The 20,520-nt window shown below is 38.9% G+C and overlaps 1 protein-coding gene across 11 annotated transcripts in view; it reads left to right on the forward strand.

Annotated features, from left to right (window-relative positions):
• The window catches only part of LOC135220695 (ecotropic viral integration site 5 ortholog-like), a 431,521-nt gene that overhangs the window by 287,486 nt on the left and 123,515 nt on the right, over positions 1-20,520 (forward strand). The window lies entirely within an intron of this gene.

Raw genomic sequence — 20,520 nt, forward strand, 5'->3', positions numbered from 1 at the left:
CATCTCCGCTCTACGAATTATAGAGAAAGGAATCTCTCTCTCTCTCTCTCTCTCTCTCTCTCTCTCTCTCTCTCTCTCTCTCTCTCTCTCTCTCTCTCTTTCTACCTATTCTTGAGATTTTACCTGCTTAAGTGCTCTTGTGTAGGATTTAAAGTAATACTATAATAGAAAGTGAACAGTCAGTCGTCAGCCGTTTCTGCAAGGAGAGCAAAGTTAATGGATTTGAGAGAGAGCAGTGAATTGATTTTGCCTAATAAATGATCAGCCACGCAGTGTCACACAAACCAGCCATGTAATTACATAACGAAAACGAGTGAATATTTTATATTATAGCGCAATTTATATATATATATATTATATATATATATATATATATATATATATATGTATATGTGTATATTATTATATATATATATATATATATATATATATATATATATTATTGGGCTGTTATTGTTTTCCCTCGCACTTTATCTGAACACTAAATTAAAATTCCAGCACCTGCAAAGCTGATATATATGTTTTGACTGTCGTTTAATGGAATAAAATAGTTAGCTTGTGATATGAATATGGAATTATTTCTCTCCCCTATCCCCTTCTCCCCATCCACCCTCTCCTTCCCCTTCACCCATCCACTCCCCTCCCTTCTCCCACCCCATCCCTTCTCTCCACCCCCCGCCCCTCTCCGCCCCTAACCCTCGATGTGTCCTCACACGTCAACATTTTTTTTTTTATTTATTTGTTATTTTGCCTATCAATATTACCCATCTCATCCTATCCCCATCCCACAGCCCACCCCATCCCTACCCCAATCCCATCCTCTCCCCCCTGCAGGCAAACCCTTGATATAAACACAAAACTGAAAATAGAATCTGCATCGTATTGATAGTCACTGTGAATATTCAATGACGTCGCTTTTGTAATTGGCGATCACAGCTCTCTTGGAATGTGTCAATGCAGGAGGAGAGAGGCCGTGAAATTAGTTTTCCAATATGATACTGCCCATTTGAGGGTGAACGGGAGCGCGCGCGCCCTTTGTTTGGGAGCTCATGCACACACGGCCAGTCACTGTTTGTCCTTCCTTGTCGGCAAACTAATAGATTTATTTGCATGGACTCTCTCTCTCTCTCTGATGTGTGTGTGTGTATATATATATATATTATATATATATATATATTATATATATATATTATATATATATATATATATATATATATATATATATATATATATATATATAGCTTTGTATTTCACGATCATTGATATGAACCATTATTGTGTTTGTTTACGAATATGTTTGGTTCCGATACATGGACACATGGTACGTTTACATCTTATGTTTTTATTGTAAAGTTTCGTAGTAACTTAGTGTGCATTAATTCTATCGACAAATTAATAGAAATAAAATTGCCACTGCAAGAATTTTTTTTATTTTTTATGATATAAAAATAGTGAAGAAATTATTCTTGGTTGGATGCTTGCAAAAATCTCTCCCGAGCTTATCGAATGATGAAATAAAATAACAATCACTTCTGAAATAACATAACAAATCACATCTGAAATTAAATAACAAATCACGTCTGAAGACAGAGACACCGTTGCCTTAATGAGAGAGAAGACGCACCATTCAAGAAATTCTTCACCATTGTTTCATATTGAACTCGAACGTGGTCCTTCATTTGCCGATATCGGTATGTGCATGTTGCTTTTATGTCAAGTGTAGCCCGTTAGCTAGCGGAGATATTCACACGAGTATGAGTGTGGTTTAAACGCAGAGGACAAGTAAAAATGTAACAAAAAATTTTTAATGAAATTTTGTAGATCCACAGACATATTTTCTTAACCATTGGAACTTGACATCCTACTATGGAATAAAGTCTTCGACCAAATGGTGATGGTAAATTCGAAGATGTAGATGAGACAGAGGAGTCGGCAGTAATATTTCTTTTGTAACTTGCGTCTCTCGACCTCAAAGATAAGATACCCAATTTGTTTAAAAAAAAATCAAAGTGGTTGACCTATATTGCTTGAGATTTACAGTACAAAATTAATTCAGTCGTTCGTTTGGCATGCAAGTCAATTCCGAAAATTATATTAGACATCCATAAATTTGAATTTTATTGGCCCGTTTTCTTTGCATGACTAAGAAAGGGATACTTGTGTAAAGGAGAAGTATCAGCCTTTGGCATATATTTTGCTAAACATTTTCTGAAATTCGTTTCCTCCATTTTGATTAATTAATATTTTGATTTCCATGGTAGAATTTTCCTAATAGAATATTAGTACTTAATGGACTTGAAAATTACCATGACCTCAACACCCATATGTAATTTCTCTCTCTCTCTCTCTCTCTCTCTCTCTCTCTCTCTCTCTCTCTCTCTCTCTCTCTCTCTCTCTCTGACAAGTTATGCTAATCCGCGGTGGGCTGATTAAAACTTCAAATTACCTTGATTGAATTTCTAGTTTTGTAAGCTTTTTTTGTTTTCTGTTAGGTTAAAAAACCATTTTAGTCCATTGCCTATGGTTGTGTTCACATTGGAGTAATATATCTTATTCAAACAGAAGCGAAATCCAAGTTCGTAGTTCAATTTTTTAAACATGGAACCGTTTCCTGCATCAAGGGATGGCTCCTGAGAAAAGGTGAGACAACGATCACCATCACCCTGGCACTAAATGCCGAGTCGTGGTTGAACTCCCTGTGCTAAAAACTTCCGCATCAGCCGAATCTGTAAACCCTTCAGTCCATCTGAGGCCTTCGTTCATGACTTCTGCCCAACATTTCTGAATTTTACACTTTTCACCAACTTACGCACCTCTATTCTTTCCACATGACTAAAAAATCTTAAAGAACTCTATTATACCCTTTCACGTAAATTGTCCTTTGCACAGCATCTATACATCTACACATTTACACCTAAATTCTTACACGATCTAATACTTTCAATCTTCCAATATCAGAATTAACATTCAGTATCCCTTTCAAACTAGTTTGCGTTTACGCTCGTAATCTTACCTTTGCACACATATATTCAACTCCCTCCTCTAGTAAACACTTCAAAACACTTTTGCCAGTCTTTGCAGTTTTTCTTGACTATCGGAACTGAACCGCCGTATCCATGAACCATTCTTTACTCCATTCACGAATCTTCCTGTCCTTTGGCTTTCCTCATCACTCCATTCGTAAAGAAAATCTGTATGATTATTATTATATTATTACGAACTGTATTCGTGCCTTTGCCGACTCCTATGTAAATGATGTGTGCTTCCTTAATGGGGTTGAGGGTGTGTGTGAGAGGGAAGGAGAATTTTCTTCGTTCCTCCATTTACTTTCTTCATTTCTGGGAGATAGGAACAGCAGCGACGGGAAGCTGGAATTTATGAATTAATTTACATTCCTCAGTAGTTGATGGAGTGAAATGGATGTTGGCAAGTTCTCTCTCTCTCTCTCTCTCTCTCTCTCTCTCTCTCTCTCTCTCTCTCTCTCTGTCGGACTTTTAAAGGAATGAGAAATAATCTTACATGTTCTTGTCTCGGCTTGCTCGATGATTTTTCAATTTTCCAATTCCCCAGAGGATTGTCAATTTGTTTATGATGCCAGTTCCATGTTGAAATCATTTCTATTTACTAAAAAGAATTATTCTTTTTTTTCTGTTGGGTACAAATAAAATTCATAGGAAAGTTTTTTCTTTTCTTTTTACTTAGTGTCCTTTAATGTTTAAAAGCAGGTTTCCAAATTGTTTTTGCTTTTCAGCTCCTATTCGTGTTGAAGGGGAGCTAACCATATATAGCAAGTAGTATCTCTCTCTCTCTCTCTCTCTCTCTCTCTCTCTCTCTCTCTCTCTCTCTCTCTCCAACATGCAGTATTAATGAGCTGCCGGTTGCATTACCATTTTTATTCCTTAATCTGGAATGCCCTGTCTGTAGTGTATAATCCTTCCATTCCAGCTATTATTTCCAGTTGTCGTGTGAACCTGTCGTTTATTGTATTTGTTTTTACCTTGCAGACACGCACTTATTGTACGTTTGCAGTGTCATTTTATTCCTATTTCCTTTTCTATCGCTTTTTCTTTTCATCTCTTCACGTTTTCTTAGTTGTTCTCAGTTGGCACATTTTCCTTCGATTTTCTTGATCAGTTACATGATTACGGTTGGTGTCCCTGTCTCCATGATAATTATCGCTGTTGTCAGGATTTTGTCGCTGTGTCCCGTATACTCTGTTCCCGGCGAAAGGAATTATCATTTTCTTTGGAGTAGACACCGCTTATAATCAGTAATGATCTTCATCACGATGCTGTATGTCGTCCTTGTCTTTTGGTTAGCGAATTGATTATGACATAGATTCTCTGACATTACAGTTCCACCTCTCATGATGTGGCCTTTTGAAATAAATAAGGCGACGGCTTTTGACAGGATGAATGTGATTTAAGGATAAGTCGTTTACATTGCAATTAAGAAAGAGGGTGCTAGCCCTGAAGACCAAGGCTGTTATTACTGAGTAATGTTCTTCATTTACTAGAGTGCAACATTCTCTCTCTCTCTCTCTCTCTCTCTCTCTCTCTCTCTCTCTCTCTCTCTCTCTCTCTCTCTCGTTTCATCTTTTTGAAAGAAAATCCGATGTCCAATAATCTGCAGTGTCGCTCCTCGGAAGTAGGTTGTTAATTACTCAACGTACTTTCAACCTCCTCCTCCTCCTCCTCCTCCTCCTCCTCCTCCTCCTCCTCCTCCTCGTTTTTTCGGAGTAAGGACGTTTCCTTGTCAAAATCTCGTATATTCATGAAATTCACTTCAATATTTATATACAGACGCAGTTATGAACCTTGTTGAACAAATTTATTAGTCGATGGCCTAAAAATGATGCGGAAATATTACGCTTACATCAATATTCTCGCGGCCGTTAAGTGCTTGCAATATTGTTGTTTATTTTTTTTATTATTCTTATTTTATTTTTTTGGCAAATCTTTATTATTTTGATGTTCTACTTCCTATTAAGAAAAAAGGCCTTGGTTTCCGTTTCACCATCCCAACCATTCGGTCCTCCTCCTTGTCAGATTGGCTCATTTTTACAAGATTTATTAAGGCTTGATAACAACCCCCCCACCTCCCTCCCCACGGTCATTCGTACATATCCCGCCGCATTTGTGGCCGTTCATTCTGTCGCTGACGTAAATACGAAGCGATTTGTCTCGACGGACGTTTTCCTGTATTGCAACTTAAGTTTCCGATTTTATTATTATTATTATTACTATTATTTTGCTTTTTGTTTCTTGGCGTGCTTTTATTAATTTTTTTTCTCTTTTGTTGGGGTCTTGTTATGCGCTTTGCGAATTCTTGTTTAGCAAAAGATTTTTTAAAAACACAACTAACGATGTGAAAAGTCCTTCTAATTTTGATGAGAAAGGTGCTCTGGCACTCATTCTATCCCCAGCTTAGTTAAAACGGAATCACTAAGTTTTAATATGTCTTATTCATATGTTTTGTGCAATGGCGCCCTTACATTGAGTGTTTTATTTCTACGTTTCGTGCACTTCATTACTAGTTTCAGTTTTAACCTTTGTAGCCTATATTTTGCTTTACTAACGTATTGGGAAATCTGCCTTCAATTCATTCCGGTATCCTATACGAATTTAGAATTAAGTTGATAAGTCTCCGTTTCTGTTCAAATTCAGTTTTCCGTGTTGTTCATATAATAATAGCATTCATTGAAATATTACCAATAGCGTTGCATAACCTGAATAAGAATGACATTTTTTATTATTTGTGTTTCCCTGAACGCACTGCATAAATTATTTGCGGAATATTTATAGTGCTGCTCTATTTGGGTTTCTGATATTTATGGCTCGTGTTCTGCGTTGTTCAGCCAGTTGATATACTAAATGGAATTGGCAAACTCATTAAGATAGGTGCTGTAATGAGTCTTTGTAAACAGTCTCTGTCTGGTTGAAGTCAGCATAAGGTTTAATTTTTTACATTTTTGCAATTGTATCTTTAGCAAGTCATTTTAGTCGTCTGTTATGATAACTTTTTTTCACGGTTATATTTGAGTTTGTTTTGTTTATATTTATTAATTAAACATTACATTCATTGGCATAAATGTATTTTCATCTCCCTTTGTTCAGTTAACATTATCACTTGGTTAAAGTTTATGAATGGATACGCATGGAATAATTTGTCGCCTGCTGGGATTTTTCTGTGCATAAGGATGCGTAGACATTTCTCTCTCTCTCTCTCTCTCTCTCTCTCTCTCTCTCTCTCTCTCTCTCTGTGTGTGTGTTGTGTGTGTGTGTGTGTGTGTGTGTGTGTGTGTGTATCTTGCCCACTATTGCAACTGGTATTGCGTTCAACTCATAAGCTGAATGACCAACGTTCTAATCCCGAACAGAGCCAAAAAATTCCAGAATGCCTGCATGTACAGCAGACCTGTTTACGTACATTTAAGTCGACTGTTGTATGACAGAGAGAGAGAGAGAGAGAGAGAGAGAGAGCAATCAGAGTTTAAAACGGACGGGCCTCGACGAGGTAATCCTATCCCATCAGTGTAAAACCATTTGCTCTCTCTCTCTCTCTCTCTCTCTCTCTCTCTCTCTCTCTCTCTCTCTCTCTCTCCAACTTCATTCTGGCGCGGCACTCATCACATGTTTGCCCTCGAGGCTGAGGACTTTTCTCAGGAATGTGTTAAGTAGAAGTGCTCCAGACACACTCCTTTACCTCTTTGAGTGTTTGCCTCACTTATTAGCTGGTATTATTATTATTATTATTATTATTATTATTATTATTATTATTATTATTATTATTATTATTTATGTTCTGGTCGTAAGTAATGTGTTAGAAGTGAAAGCGTTAGTTGCTCCATATTGATTTTGTTTACCAGTGTTTTATGAATGCTACATGTTTATGCCTATTTACAGGTAACTACTGATGGGAGTATCAGTGTATTTTACGGCCATGCTTATATTGGTGGCGATGATACTTTGATGAAAATGACTGCAGATCGCTGAACGGTAAAGACTCGAAACGTTTTCATTTTTTCTGCCTTATCTCCGCTCGGCTCGTCTTGCCTTCCCTTTAATTTGAAGGTCTTCACGGGCCTCGTTTTCTTTGGATGTCAAGTCTTTCGGCGTGAAAGAAAACGGTCAGTCAAACCACGCGAACAAGTCTATTTTGGTGTTGTTTTATTGGTTTCGTAATGGAAGAGAAGTTGCAAAGGCTGCAGAACAAAAGCCTTGCCTTTCATTGTTATTTATGCGTTCATTAGCAACGTGCGTTGCCTTGCCTATTTAAGAGAATGAATGTTTCAATGTTCCTGTGCTGCTGCTGTTCAATAGCTGTTCATTATGGGGTTATGGGGTCGCTTGACGAGGTTTCGGGAATTAAGTAGAGAAGCAGGGTAATATAGCCAGGTTCATGGATTTATTTATAACCATATATTATAAAAGGATTTCAGAGGATGATTCCTTTTATGTTCATTCGTTCTACAAAATGACGACCAACCACATTAACCCTCTTTTGGTTCATTCATATTGATGCCGGAACAGGTTTCTATTTAGAAATAAACTACGTATTCAGATTTATAAAGACACGGGAGAAGTATTGCCATTTTAACGTTGATGAAATAATATGTTTGTCTTCCAAATAAGTAACGTTTCAGTTGTTTGGGAAGTCACGGGATACAGAGGAAGCCTCATGATATAATGGCAATTCTGCATTTCACTGAATTCCTGAAGGCGTCCATTTTATTCTTCATTATTTTTCGGTGTTTCATATGCATGTCAGTTCATATTTTCTTTCATTCTGCTGTATCTTTTTCGCCACCCCATCCTCCCCACTTCTCTCTCTCTCTCTCTCTCTCTCTCTCTCTCTCTCTCTCTCTCTCTCTCTCTCTCTCTCTCTCTCTCTCAGTAGAAGTGTTTCCCTATTTTGTTTTTGTCTCAAGGTTTTCCTCTTCTGGAATTTGGTCTTATTTTATGAAGGGTCGAAAAAATGGGCGAAACCCTTGGTCGTTCAGGAGAAATACGAGACCTTAGGGCGTTTCTATTGGCTTAGAGGGTGTTCGGTTTCGACAGCTTCCCCTGAGAGAGAGAGAGAGACAGAGAGAGACAGAGAGAGAGAGAGACTTCCCAGTACCTTTTGCAATGTTTAAAATGTTGCGTAAGAAATTTATAAAGTCTTGGTGAAGTAGTGTGTGTGTGTGTGTGTGTGTTCAGCGTTCCTTTTGACGCGTCTGCTGTGTTGAAAGGCGACTAGAACGCGTACTTCCATTTATTAGATACTCTGGGCGACAGTATAAAAGCTGATCATGGCGAATAAAAGACAAAAGTAATGTTGCTTTTTATGGTCTTTATTATGCGGAGAGAGAGAGAGAGAGAGAGAGAGAGAGAGAGAGAGAGCCATCCTTTTTATCGCATTCCCATTTGGAATGGTGGCAGCCAGGGCTCAACAAAATTTGTTGAATATTGAGGTTAAGATCATAGAGAAAGAGAGGAGAGAGAGATCATTTTTACGAAAGTTGTACATTGTCCGCTAAAATAGTCACTCTGAAATGTTCAAATGAAATTAAGTGAAAGTTATATCCTTTTGTCTTTCACTGTATAAATTATGTCCATATATATATGTGTGTGTGTACATATACATATGCGTATATATATATATATTTATATATATATATATATATATATATATATATTATATATATATATGTGTGTGTTGTGTGTGTGTGTGTGTATGTATGTATGTATGTATGTATATATACACACATAAATGATTCAGGATATGTATTTATTTTATAAATGGTATGCGTTCTAAGTTTATTCTGTGGAAACGCTTTTGTTATGTGATCATGAACTTTAAAATTGTGAATAGTCTGTTTTTAATTCATCATTCTTTTTTTTTAATAAAAGAAAATGATAACTGTCTAACGGAAGAAAAAAAAAGACACTGAATCCTTATTGACTGCTGAAGGAGGAACGGATTATATTATCTTTCCTTCCGCTGCAAAGAGGAAGAAGACCCAACTGAACAAAGCAACTCGGGTCTATCACCTTTATCCCCAGACGTAGTTCTAAATAAGTAAATAAGCTTGAGCCCGACTCGGCAGTTTTGCCAGCATTAATGGTCCCAACCTCATGTTCATTTTGAGAAGCTAAACTAACTAAAAGTATAGTATGGCAATCGTAATATATTATACCTCTGTAGGTAGACGCGTCTACGTCTGTGGGTGGTACGTTGACTGCACGATTACGCACTGCGCTCAGGTGCCAATTCTGGAGCTTCGCGTGATATTGGAGCTTGGAGTTATGATTCCCTACGGTCTTTTGTGCTTAAATTCTTGATAAAACGAGAACTTGAGATTTATTTATGTCATTAATAATAGTATTAATCAGTGTGGAACTGTATACAGGGTCTCTCCTTTTTTTAGCTTTTTCATTTGTTATTTTTATGCGATTATTTTTTGTTTTTTGTTTCTTGTTTTTGTTTTTTGTTTTTTTTACGGCCCCGTGTGCCTTTTTGTGGGCATTGTTTATCTCTTTGCATGTTCTCTTTTTCTTCTTCTGGTAAGTGTGTAGGAGTAGAAAGGAGTGTGAGGGGTGGATGTGGTGGAGTGGGAGTGAGGAGTGGAGGAGGTAGGAGGAAGTGCAGGCAGCATTACGACGGTATAAGACGAGACATCTTGGCCGGTATACGACCCTTTGGGGGTGCGTTTTTGAATTCCCTGCGTCCTCGCATACACTTTAGTGGGTCCTCCACCCCTTTCCATTATGCCTTCAGCCCCGTTGCCTTTTTATTTTCTCCTCTGCTTTCTCCTCTTCGATATTTTCTTTTCGTTTGTCTGTCTAAGTCCTTTGTGTGTGCGTTTCCTAATCAGCCAAGTCAGTGGATGCGTTTTTATTTGCGAATTCATTTGGGGAAAGTTAAAGTTTGTTCCTTTTTTCTTGCCGAAAAAACGTTTTCAGAATTTTATTCAGCAGGTCACCATTCATCTTCAAGGCTGTCACACAGCTGTGACATGGGAGTTGCATGTAGAACATTTTTCACCCTTTGCACGTGTGTCGTGTCGTGTCCACTTCGCTTTTTGTATGCTGGCTCGATAACCGTGAAGCTTGTGGTTAGTTAAAAAAAAAAAAACAAAAAAAAGTCGGTGACGAAGGGAGGCAAGTGAAGAAGTATGTTTGTCCATTTCACACTTGTACATTTTTCATTTCTCTCAGATATTTTCCTGCATTAAATAGATGATGTTATTTTCCTTGCATTTCTGAGATGAATGATATCTATATATATATGTATATATATATATATATATATGGTATATATATATATATATATATATATATATATAATAATGTATATGTGTGTGTGTGTGTGTGTATGTGTGTGTATTATATGTTATTTGTGTGTGTAAATGTGTATATATTTATTATATATTATAGTATATATATATATAATATAATTAATATAACTACTATATATATATATATAGAATATAGATACATTATATATATATATATATATACATATATATTTTATATAATTATATAACTATATATAATTAACATATATAATAATAATAATAAATACATATATATTATATATATTATATATATATTATAGTATATATATATATATATAATATATTATAGACATTAAATGTTTTACGAATTGGTACATAATAAAGTATCTGAATTACACAGATCTCTTCATGCTTTGTGTATGTGCGCACTGAATCACGGCTGTGACTGAATACGATGACGTTCAGTTTGCTGTAAACTCCATTAGTAATTAACTGGTCGCTGTAAATTTTTTAGTGACAGCAAATGAGTTCGTCGATGGAGTCCCAGTGACCCCAGAAAATGTGGACTTTTCGCTCTATATTTTGTTTCCCGATGAAACTTTCGGCGCTCATTGGTAATTGAAAATCCTTGCTCGATAATGATAGTCGTGCAAAATGAAACTCTCGACTTTGCAATGTAACTTTCGAGTGCGCCGGATTTTATTCGCGATTCGCTCTTTGCAAATTTAGTTCTTTGTTTCATTCCATTTCAACTGCTGGGTGTTAGTCACTGTCTGATCAGCTCCTTTGTGACGGACTATTAATTTTGTGATTTGTTTTAAGGAACTTTTTTTAAGACCTTTTCCTGAAAACGTGTTTATTTTTTGCTGTTTAATGTTGCATGAAAAATAGAAATAAAATTAGTACGTTCACTATATAGTAAACAATAAGAATTAATTCTAAATGGAATAAAAAGACTATTTTGTTGCTTTTCACGAGTTACCTTTATGTAATATACTCGTGATTTTGTGACAGCGTGTCACTTTTCGATTCAAATGGTATTGCTGCCATTATCCAATTTTTACTGGAACAGTAAATTTACTCGCAATAATTTTTGGTTATAGATTTTGAAAAGCTTTTTTCGTTTTTCTGCCACACGTCCGTTTCCAATCAAGAAAGCCAATCCCCTAGAGGTGAAAAGTCGCATCTAAAGCATTTCTTCTTTTTGGAGTCACTCTGCAGCTTATAGTTTTAAATTTTGCCTTTTTTACTTCAGAACTTCAAAGATTGAGCAAAGAACTAAAAGAAAAAAATGTAGCTACGTTTTACCTGGTACTCATTTTAACTTTTTGGTTTATCGTTTACCTTTGATTGCTCTCTCTCTCTCTCTCCTCTTCTCTCTCTCTCTATATATATATATATATATATATATATATATTATATATATATATATATATATATTATGATTTATAGATTATGCGTATGTATACATGTATGTCGTTTGTACCGTTCTTCTATCTGATATAAAGGATGGCGCTTTCTCTTGTTTGCTGTGACCTTCATTTGGCGTTTTATTATTCTGAAGTTGAAATAATAAAGCTGATGGGGTCATGCTCAATTTCCTGCTCAAAATTATTTGCTTTCGTTTGTATCTTCGTTTTCTTTGTGCTTTTCCGTTTCCCTTCTGCTGTTTACTTCTTTTCATTTCTTTATGATGATTTTCACTCTTTCAGTTTCACGCAAATAGAGGTTTTGAATTAATATTTCCCAGTCGTTTTTCGTCCATTAGGCGGTTTCGTTTTTCCTCCATATTCTATTTCATCTTCCTTCATTAATGCGAGATAGCTTTTGTGGTTATCCACTCTGGAATGAAAAGGAAATGATATAAAAAACAAAAACCATCTGGGTGAGAAAGGTGACTGCGTCCAATCAAATGAGTCTTCTGTCCTGTCGATCGTTCATTTTTCCTACCTCGTCTTTTCATTCATCTTCCCCGTTTTCCTTTGCTCTTGCTCTTATTCATTCCTTATCACCCCCTCTCTCGTCTTCTCTTTCCTTTCCCACACCCCTTCTTTCCTTCCACTTTTTTTTTTATCCCGCTGGTGTCTTCCCCAGTGTCCCTTCTTCTGTCTCTTATTCGTTCCTTACTCCCTTCACTTTCCTTCTATGTCCTTTCATACGCCCTTTCCTTCCTTCCTTCCTCTTCCTCATCTCGCCGATGTCTTACCCAGTTTCTTTCCCTCTTTCTCTTGTTCGTCCCTTACACCCCAACTCTCTCCTCTTCTATTTCCTTTTACGACCTTCCTTCCTTCCTTCCTCTTCCTTATCCCGCTGATATTTTCCCGTTTCCCTCCACCTTACTCTTATTCGTCTCTTAAACCCCTCACTTTCTTCTCTTTCCTTTCCTACACCCCTCACTCTTCTTCTGTTTGCTTTCCTACATCCCTCACTCTTCTCTTTCCTTTCCTACATCCCTCACTCTTCTTCTGTTTGCTTTCCCTAACACCTCACTCGTCTCTTTCCATTCCTACACACCTCACTCTTCTTCTCTTTCCTTTCCTACGGCCCTTCCTTCCTTCCTTCTGCCTTCCTTTCCCCGCTGGTGGGTTTCACAGCCGACCGTCGGCGGGGGACACTGTTCGCGGAATTACATTACACCGACTTCTGGGCTCAAGGAAGACTCTCTCTCTCTCTCTCCAGCCTCATGAAGGCCAGTGAAGGAGACCAGGCGGCCGGGAAAACCAAGCAGGTATTCAGTTTACGGGTTATGAATATTTAAAATGATTTTATAAAGGACTAAGAGTTGTACACGAACACTTATGTATTACATGAATGTGGAGCCATACGGTGGCTTACATTTATTATTATTATTATTATTATTATTATTATTTTATTGAAAATAATGGCAGAATTCACAGAATTGATTTTGTACAATATTCTTTCAATTCTCCTTATGATTTTCTTTCTGGCACGCTGGTATTATAAAGCAGCTGTCCAATGTTCATCGTGCTATAGGTCGTCAACGGAAATTTCGGGCGGGCTGGTGTTATCAAAAGCAAAACTGGTATCAGGGACAGGCTGGGGTCGTCAACAGGTATACAGGTGGGTTTCGTAGATCGGGAACAGGCCGTAGTCGTCAGGGGTCTATCCGGTATTCTTGTTATTTCTTCTTTTCTGGTTTTCAAGGCGTCTACATGTTTCGGCCACCTCGTTTGGCCATCTTCGGGACGGGATCGCTGAGTGCATGGTCTGTGTCAGATGTATTCACGCTATTTATTGCATTCGGTTGGCTTGAAGAAACGGTACCTCACTTTTCATTGGGCAATACCTGTGACGTCACGAGCGAGTCATCAGGGGGAGGGGCCCGTTGCTGGTTGGCTGTCCTCTTCGTGGGCGGAGCCTCATCCTTATTGGTGATGGTGGAGGTCCCCTCGAAGGGCGTGCCTACCAGGTCGTCCTCAGGGCGAGAGCTTGAGCTGCGATCACCCTCAGGGTTACTAGGGACGTCCTCAGGATGAGAGCTAATGCTTTCTATCATCCTCAGGATGCCCTCTGGTGCGATGGTCGTTGTGGGGCGGTGTCTGCTGCTCTCCTGACGGCGGTGGGGAGGAGGAAGGTCTCCTGTGTGATGTTTTAAACTGGGCTTCTCCTCCCGATGTGCAGCGCTTCTAAGATTCGCAAACGACGTAGATCGGGTGCCTGGTCGATAACCTCGAAGTTACCGACGATGTCGCTGCGTCGGATTCTTTTATTATGGGCAGTCCTTGCATGATTAAATACCGCTCCTTCCTGCGCGTGACAGGAGATCCTCTTGGAGAGGCGCATTGACGTCATCCCGATGTAAGTTCCGAGGCATCCTCGGATTGGGCACGTGTATCTGTAAATGACGTTCGTCCTCTTCAAGGGATCCTGCAACGGTGCGGGATCAAGTTGATCTGCTTGTTGGTGTCGGTCGGAGAAACGTGATTCCTGATTATTTCCCGTAGGGCTCGCTCGTCTTCTTTATACCGCCGATGGAAGGTGCCCTTGTAGAAAAAATTTATTTTCTGCTGGGGGTCTGGCGGGGTTCCTGTAGGTACCATTCTTCCATGCTCTTCCTGAAGACGTTCTGGATGCTTCGGTTGGTGTGTCCCGTTGTTTACTAGACCTAACGGGCTGCACGTTCCATCTCCTTATGGGTGTCTGCCCATGTAGATGAAACCATCGAAATGATCCTTGAACGTGTCTACAGAGACCCATCCACCGACCCGCTGAATATCCCCGAACACGCCCTTCGCTCTCTGCTGGAAATATGCACCAAGAAGGCTCCCTTCATTAACCACCATGGCCATATGTACTTACAAATCGATGGTGTAATCGATGGATTCCCCCCTCGGGGTCCTGTTGCGAACTTTTACATGGGCATGGTGGAGGAGCGTGTCTTTAGGAGCATTAGGAAGCCATCTATATACGTAAGATATATAGAGACACTTTCATCCAAGCAGGAACGAGGGAGGAGATCGAGGAAATACGTCAAGCCTTCCACACCAACAGCCGTTTACGATTTACCATCGAATATAGCCGTGATGGCCGTCTTCCCTTCCTGGACGTCCTGGTTGAACAGAAGGAGGGTGCGTTCGCTTACACGGGTTTACACGAAGCCCACGAACCTGGGAATGTGTCTGAACGGCGAGAGTGAATGCCCTGAACGCTATAAGGACACCACCATCAGCGCCTACGTCAGGAGCTCTTTCCCATGTTCAACATGGGCAGACACCCATAAGGAGATGGAACGTGCAGCCCAGGTCCTAGTAAACAACGGACACACCAACCGAAGCATCCAGAACGTCTTCAGGAAGAGCATGGAAGAATGGTACCTACAGGAACCCCGCCCAGACCCCCAGCAGAAAATTAATTTTTTCTACAAGGGCACCTTCCATCGGCGGTATAAAGAAGACGAGCGAGCCCTACGGGAAATAATCAGGAATCACGTTTTCTCCGACCGACACCAACAAAGCAGATCAACTTGATCATATTTTATACAAGTAAAAAAACATGCAGTCTTATTATGAAAAATAACCCCGCACCGTTGCAGGATCCCTTGAAGAGGACGAACGTCATTTACAGATACACGTGCCCAATCCGAGGATGCCTCGGAACTTACACGGCGGGATGACGTCAATGCGCCTCTCCAAGAGGATCTCCTGTCACGCGCAGGCAAGGAGCGGTATTTAATCATGCAAGGACTGCCCACAATAATAAAAGAATCGACGCAGCGACATCGTCGGTAACTTCGAGGTTATCGACCAGGCACCCGATCTACGTCGTTTGCGAATCTTAGAAGCGCTGCACATCGGGAGGGAGAAGCCCAGTTTAAAACATCACACAGGAGACCTTCCTCCTCCCCACCGCCGTCAGGAGAGCAGCAGACACCGCCCCACAACGACCATCGCACCAGAGGGATCCTGAGGATGATAGAAGCATTAGCTCTCATCCTGAGGACGTCCCTAGTAACCCTGAGGGTGATCGCAGCTCAAGCTCTCGCCCTGAGACGACCTGGTAGCACGCTTTCCCTTCGAGGGGACCTCCACCATCACCAATAAGGATGAGGCTCCGCCCACGAAGAGGACAGCCAACCAGCAACGGGCCCCTGATGACATCGCTCGTGACGTCACAGGTATTGCCCAATGAAAAGTGAGGTACCCGTTTTCTTCAAGCCAACCGAATGCAATAAATAGCGTGAATACATCTGACACAGACCATTGCACTCAGCGATCCCGTCCCGAAGATGCCCAACGAGGTGGCCGAAACATGTAGACGCCTTGAAAACCAGAAAAGAGAGAAAAATAACAAGAAATACCGATAGACCCCTGACGACTACGGCCTGTTCCCGATCTACGAAACCCACCTGTATACCTGTTTGACGACCCCAGCCTGTCCCTGATAACCAGTTTTGCTTTTGATAACACCAGCCCGCCCGAAATTTCCGTTGACGACCTATAGCACGATGAACATTGGACAGCTGCTTTATAATAACCAGCGTGCCAGAAAGAAAAATCAATAAGGAGAATTGAAAGAATATTGTACAAAATCAATTCTGTGAATTCTGCCATTATTTTCAATAAAACTTGTTTGAAAAAAGAAGGTCTGTTTCCAGCGATTATTATTATTATTATTATTATTATTATAGGAAGAATTTCGGTTTCGGTATTTTTTAGCATCAATACAGAGAAGATGTAACTTACCAAGTCTAAGAAACAATATAACAATTAATTATTATTATTATTATTATTATTATTATTATTATTATTATTATTATTCCCTGTAATACGTAAGTTTTAAAAACTATGAGAGTAAAAAAGCCAAACTCGTTCCAACTAATGTGATATGTGTTTGCATCAGTACAAGAGATTATGTAACTTGCCAAGTCTAAAAAACAGTGAAACAATTATTATTATTATTATTATTATTATTATTATTATTAGTATTAGTAGCTATTTCAACGGCATTTAATTTGTATAGAATCCTCTCAATTCTTCTTCTTATCTTTTTCTCATCAGCATGTAGCTGGTATATCAGGTTTCCTTAGGAAACCTAATATACCAGCTACATGCTGATGAGAAAAAGATAATGAGAAGAATTGAGAGGATTCTATACAAATTAAATGCCGTTGAAGCAGCTATAATATTCAATGCCACTCCCCTCAGAGAAGGCCTCCTTCCTTCTTATTATTATTATTATTATTATTATTATTATTATATTATTATTATTATTATTATTATTATTATTATTACGATAAACTACTGAGACTTCTCCTAGCATTACATTCAACTTTTAAATCTATGAAAGTAGAGAGCCCAAACCCGTCCCAACTAATGTGAATAGTGTGTGTGAACCATCTGGAAAAATAGCAGTACATTGTCGTCTTTTCGTCGCGAAAATGCGACTATGCATCATTGGTGTTGCAACAGGGGACCACCACCACTTACCGATTTTCTGCCAGGCATAGTTGCACCTGTTCCTCTCTCTGTTGAACTTGTTACTTGGTAAGGTGTCCAAGGAATTGACTTGGATGGACTCTCTCTCTCTCTCTCTCTCTCTCTCTCTCTGTTGAAAATACCCTCGATGCTGAATTACTTAAAACAATGCAATCTCTCTCTCATCTCTCTGTGTGTGTTGTGTGTCGTGTGTTGTGTGTGTGTGTGTGTGTGTGTGTGTGCGTGTGTGTGTTGATGCCTTCGATGTTGAGTTAATTAAAACAATATAATCTCCTCTCTCTCTCTCTCTCTCTCTCTCTCTCATTTGTATTCTGTTTTGTCTTGTGACCCTGTTTGATGTGTGACAGGAGTATTCTCCCCATCCCTTCATGTTGCCCAGGCATAAGTCAGAACATAGGCCATTCGATGAATTGTTTTTTGATGGAAGTTGAGCGTTTTGCTTTGTAGTTCTTTCTGTTTTAGCTTTTCCTTTTATTATTTTTAGTTATGCACTTTCGTGGTGTGGTCCTGATATATATATATATATAGTAATATATATAATATATATATATATATATAATATATATATATATATATATATATATACATATATACATATATTATATCGTTACTATCTCAGTTACGCTGAAAACACTTGCATCAATATTGAATAACCTTTAGGTTATAGAGAACCGATCTAAAAAAGGTTATAGACAACCAATATGCCACACAAATTATCACGGATTTTAGTGACTGTGGCACAGTCATGTGAATAAGTAATTGGGAACTGGCTAATGGTTGTTTTTAGTTGATCTCTATTTAATTAACTTAGCTTTTGAACAACAGTTATCGCAAGGATTGTGTACTTGAGGTCAAGATTCGTGCATTTATTATAAATAGATAAATAGACAAAAATAAATATATATAATTATATATATTATTATATATATTATATATATATATATATTTATATAATATAAATATTATATATATCATATATATATATATAGTTATATATATATATATATGTGCGCGTGGTTGTGTCCATGTATGATATATAGCATATATATATATATATATGCATCATGTATTGTCTATAGGTGTGTGTGTGTGTGTGTTTGTGTTTACCCATGGGCAATATTAATTTTTCATCTGAAAATTCTCTGTAGAATTGTAGTCCATTAGAAAATGTGACGCTGCTATGTCTCTACTCTGTATCGTGTTAAAAGTGATAACAAAAGTTGTCATTTCTTACTGAGATATATACATTTATTTTTCATTTATAGGTAAAGGATGGTGACATTGAAAGTCAATGTATGGGTTCAATAAGTAGAAGAGGCTTTTCTAATTCACGTTGGTTGTAGTGAGTGTGTTCTCTTCTTCCTTTCCTTCCTATGCAGTGCACAGGACCTGCAACAGGTTCGATGTCTGTCTGTGTCTTTTGTTGCGTGAGTTTTTCTTCCTCACACCTGAACTAGGGACACACACTCGTTTAAATTCCCCAGTTGTAATGATCCCCGTGTACGTTGACGTATGGTGTCGTGTAACCTTGCCATGCAGACGCATACATCCGTGTATAGAGCGTGTGTGTATGTGTGTGTTTGCACTCGAAAAGTCTCAGCTGCAGTGGCGTGATGGTCGACACTTTAGTACGGTGGGTGGCGTTTTCCAGTGGTGGTCTGGAAGCTGTGAGGAGAGAGAGAGAGAGAGAGAGAGAGAGAGAGAGAGAGAGAGAGAGAGAGAGAGGAGGGCCTGCTGGCCGGGTGTATATGTGTGTGTGCGCGCGTGTATGTGTCGGAAGCTTCTTTCCCAGCCTCTGCTCTTCCTCGCCCAGGCCGAAAGAGGAAGGACCTCGCATATATCGCTCTTTACTCTTCCCCACTTACCTTATATATTTATACGTATTATATAATCCCTGGCAGGCCCCTCTGCCTCCACTGTCTCTCCGAGCACCGAACATTTTACTTTTCCGCCTTCTGTGCCCTGATGAGCGAGTTAGAGGGAGGGAGAAAGAGAGGGAGAGAAAGGAAGACGTGAGACAGAAAGAAAATGCGAGCCTTAGACGGTAACGATAAACTATCGCTAATATCCGGTCATATTGACATTCAATTCGGTGTCATTTATCTCTGGCGCTCTTTCCTTGTGGCTTCGACGGGGCTTTTGTGGAGGTCGTCCGTCGCTTGAAGGTGCTCCTGCGAAGGAAGTGAAAAGGAAGTGGTGGTTGTGAGAAGTACCAAAGGAAAAGGGTCGTATTAAAAGTGGACGTCATAGAAAGTAATTACTGCTAACCCGGAGACAGCTACTTGATCCGAATGACACGCTTTTGCATAATATCTTTGTCCAGTGTATTTCCAGTCAGGTCTCTTCGTTGGAAGGTTTAAGGCTATACGTCACACTTTTGTATATTAATAGGTGCTCAGTGGAACTGGAAAAGAATATATATGTACGCTGTGAAGTATATTTGTTAAAATTTTAATATACTCTGGATCGTTTTTGGGGGAAAATGATGAAAAATGGGCATTTTCCGCTACTTTACGTTTCCAGGGTTTCCATAATATGTCGTTCTGCTCAGTTTTTCCAATTAGTGAAGAATTATTAGTGATTTCATTGGAAAAGGTAAGAACAGGGCAGGTAGTTTTCTCTGCTACTGCGTTCAAGGTGAGGTAGAGATCTAATTTTCTTCGAAATTTCCCCATTAAGATGCCCTTAAATGCTTATCTGTGAGCTGAGTCTTGTAAATTTTACGGTGTTAAATTGTGATACCAAGAAAAATTGCAATATTATTTCCCCGCTAATTTTTGTAGACTGGAAGGATAGTGTGGAAAACATCGTACACAGCTGCAAGTACTGGCGTTCAATTTCAGAAAATTGCTTTTAGCTGTCCACCTGTTAAAATGTTTTGTGGTCGAAACTGAAAATGCAGATCACTGAACTGTGCTAGTTAAGTAAAGGCGAAGCGTTTCAACTCGCCAAACGTAATAAACGTCATTTGTTTGAAGGAGCCCGATACGATTGTCTCATAATGTTCAATTTGGAGTTTCATCGAGGTCATAAACCATATTAGCTCACCAATACGGGGTTAATTTTCTTAATGTTATTAAATTCATTTTCTCTACCCTAGATCGATATTTAAGAGAGACAATGGTTCGTGCATCCCAGGAAGGACTGCCACTTTGGTTTAAACACGAGGTTAAATGAATAGAAGAAGGACTTTGATTCAATATAAGTTGATTGCATAACAGGAGGATGACGAAGACGTCTGCCGAATAAAGTAATTTGTTGGTAAACTACTTTCATGTTTAG

Source organism: Macrobrachium nipponense, chromosome 2 (assembly GCF_015104395.2).
Source record: "Macrobrachium nipponense isolate FS-2020 chromosome 2, ASM1510439v2, whole genome shotgun sequence".
NCBI lineage: Eukaryota > Metazoa > Arthropoda > Malacostraca > Decapoda > Palaemonidae > Macrobrachium > Macrobrachium nipponense.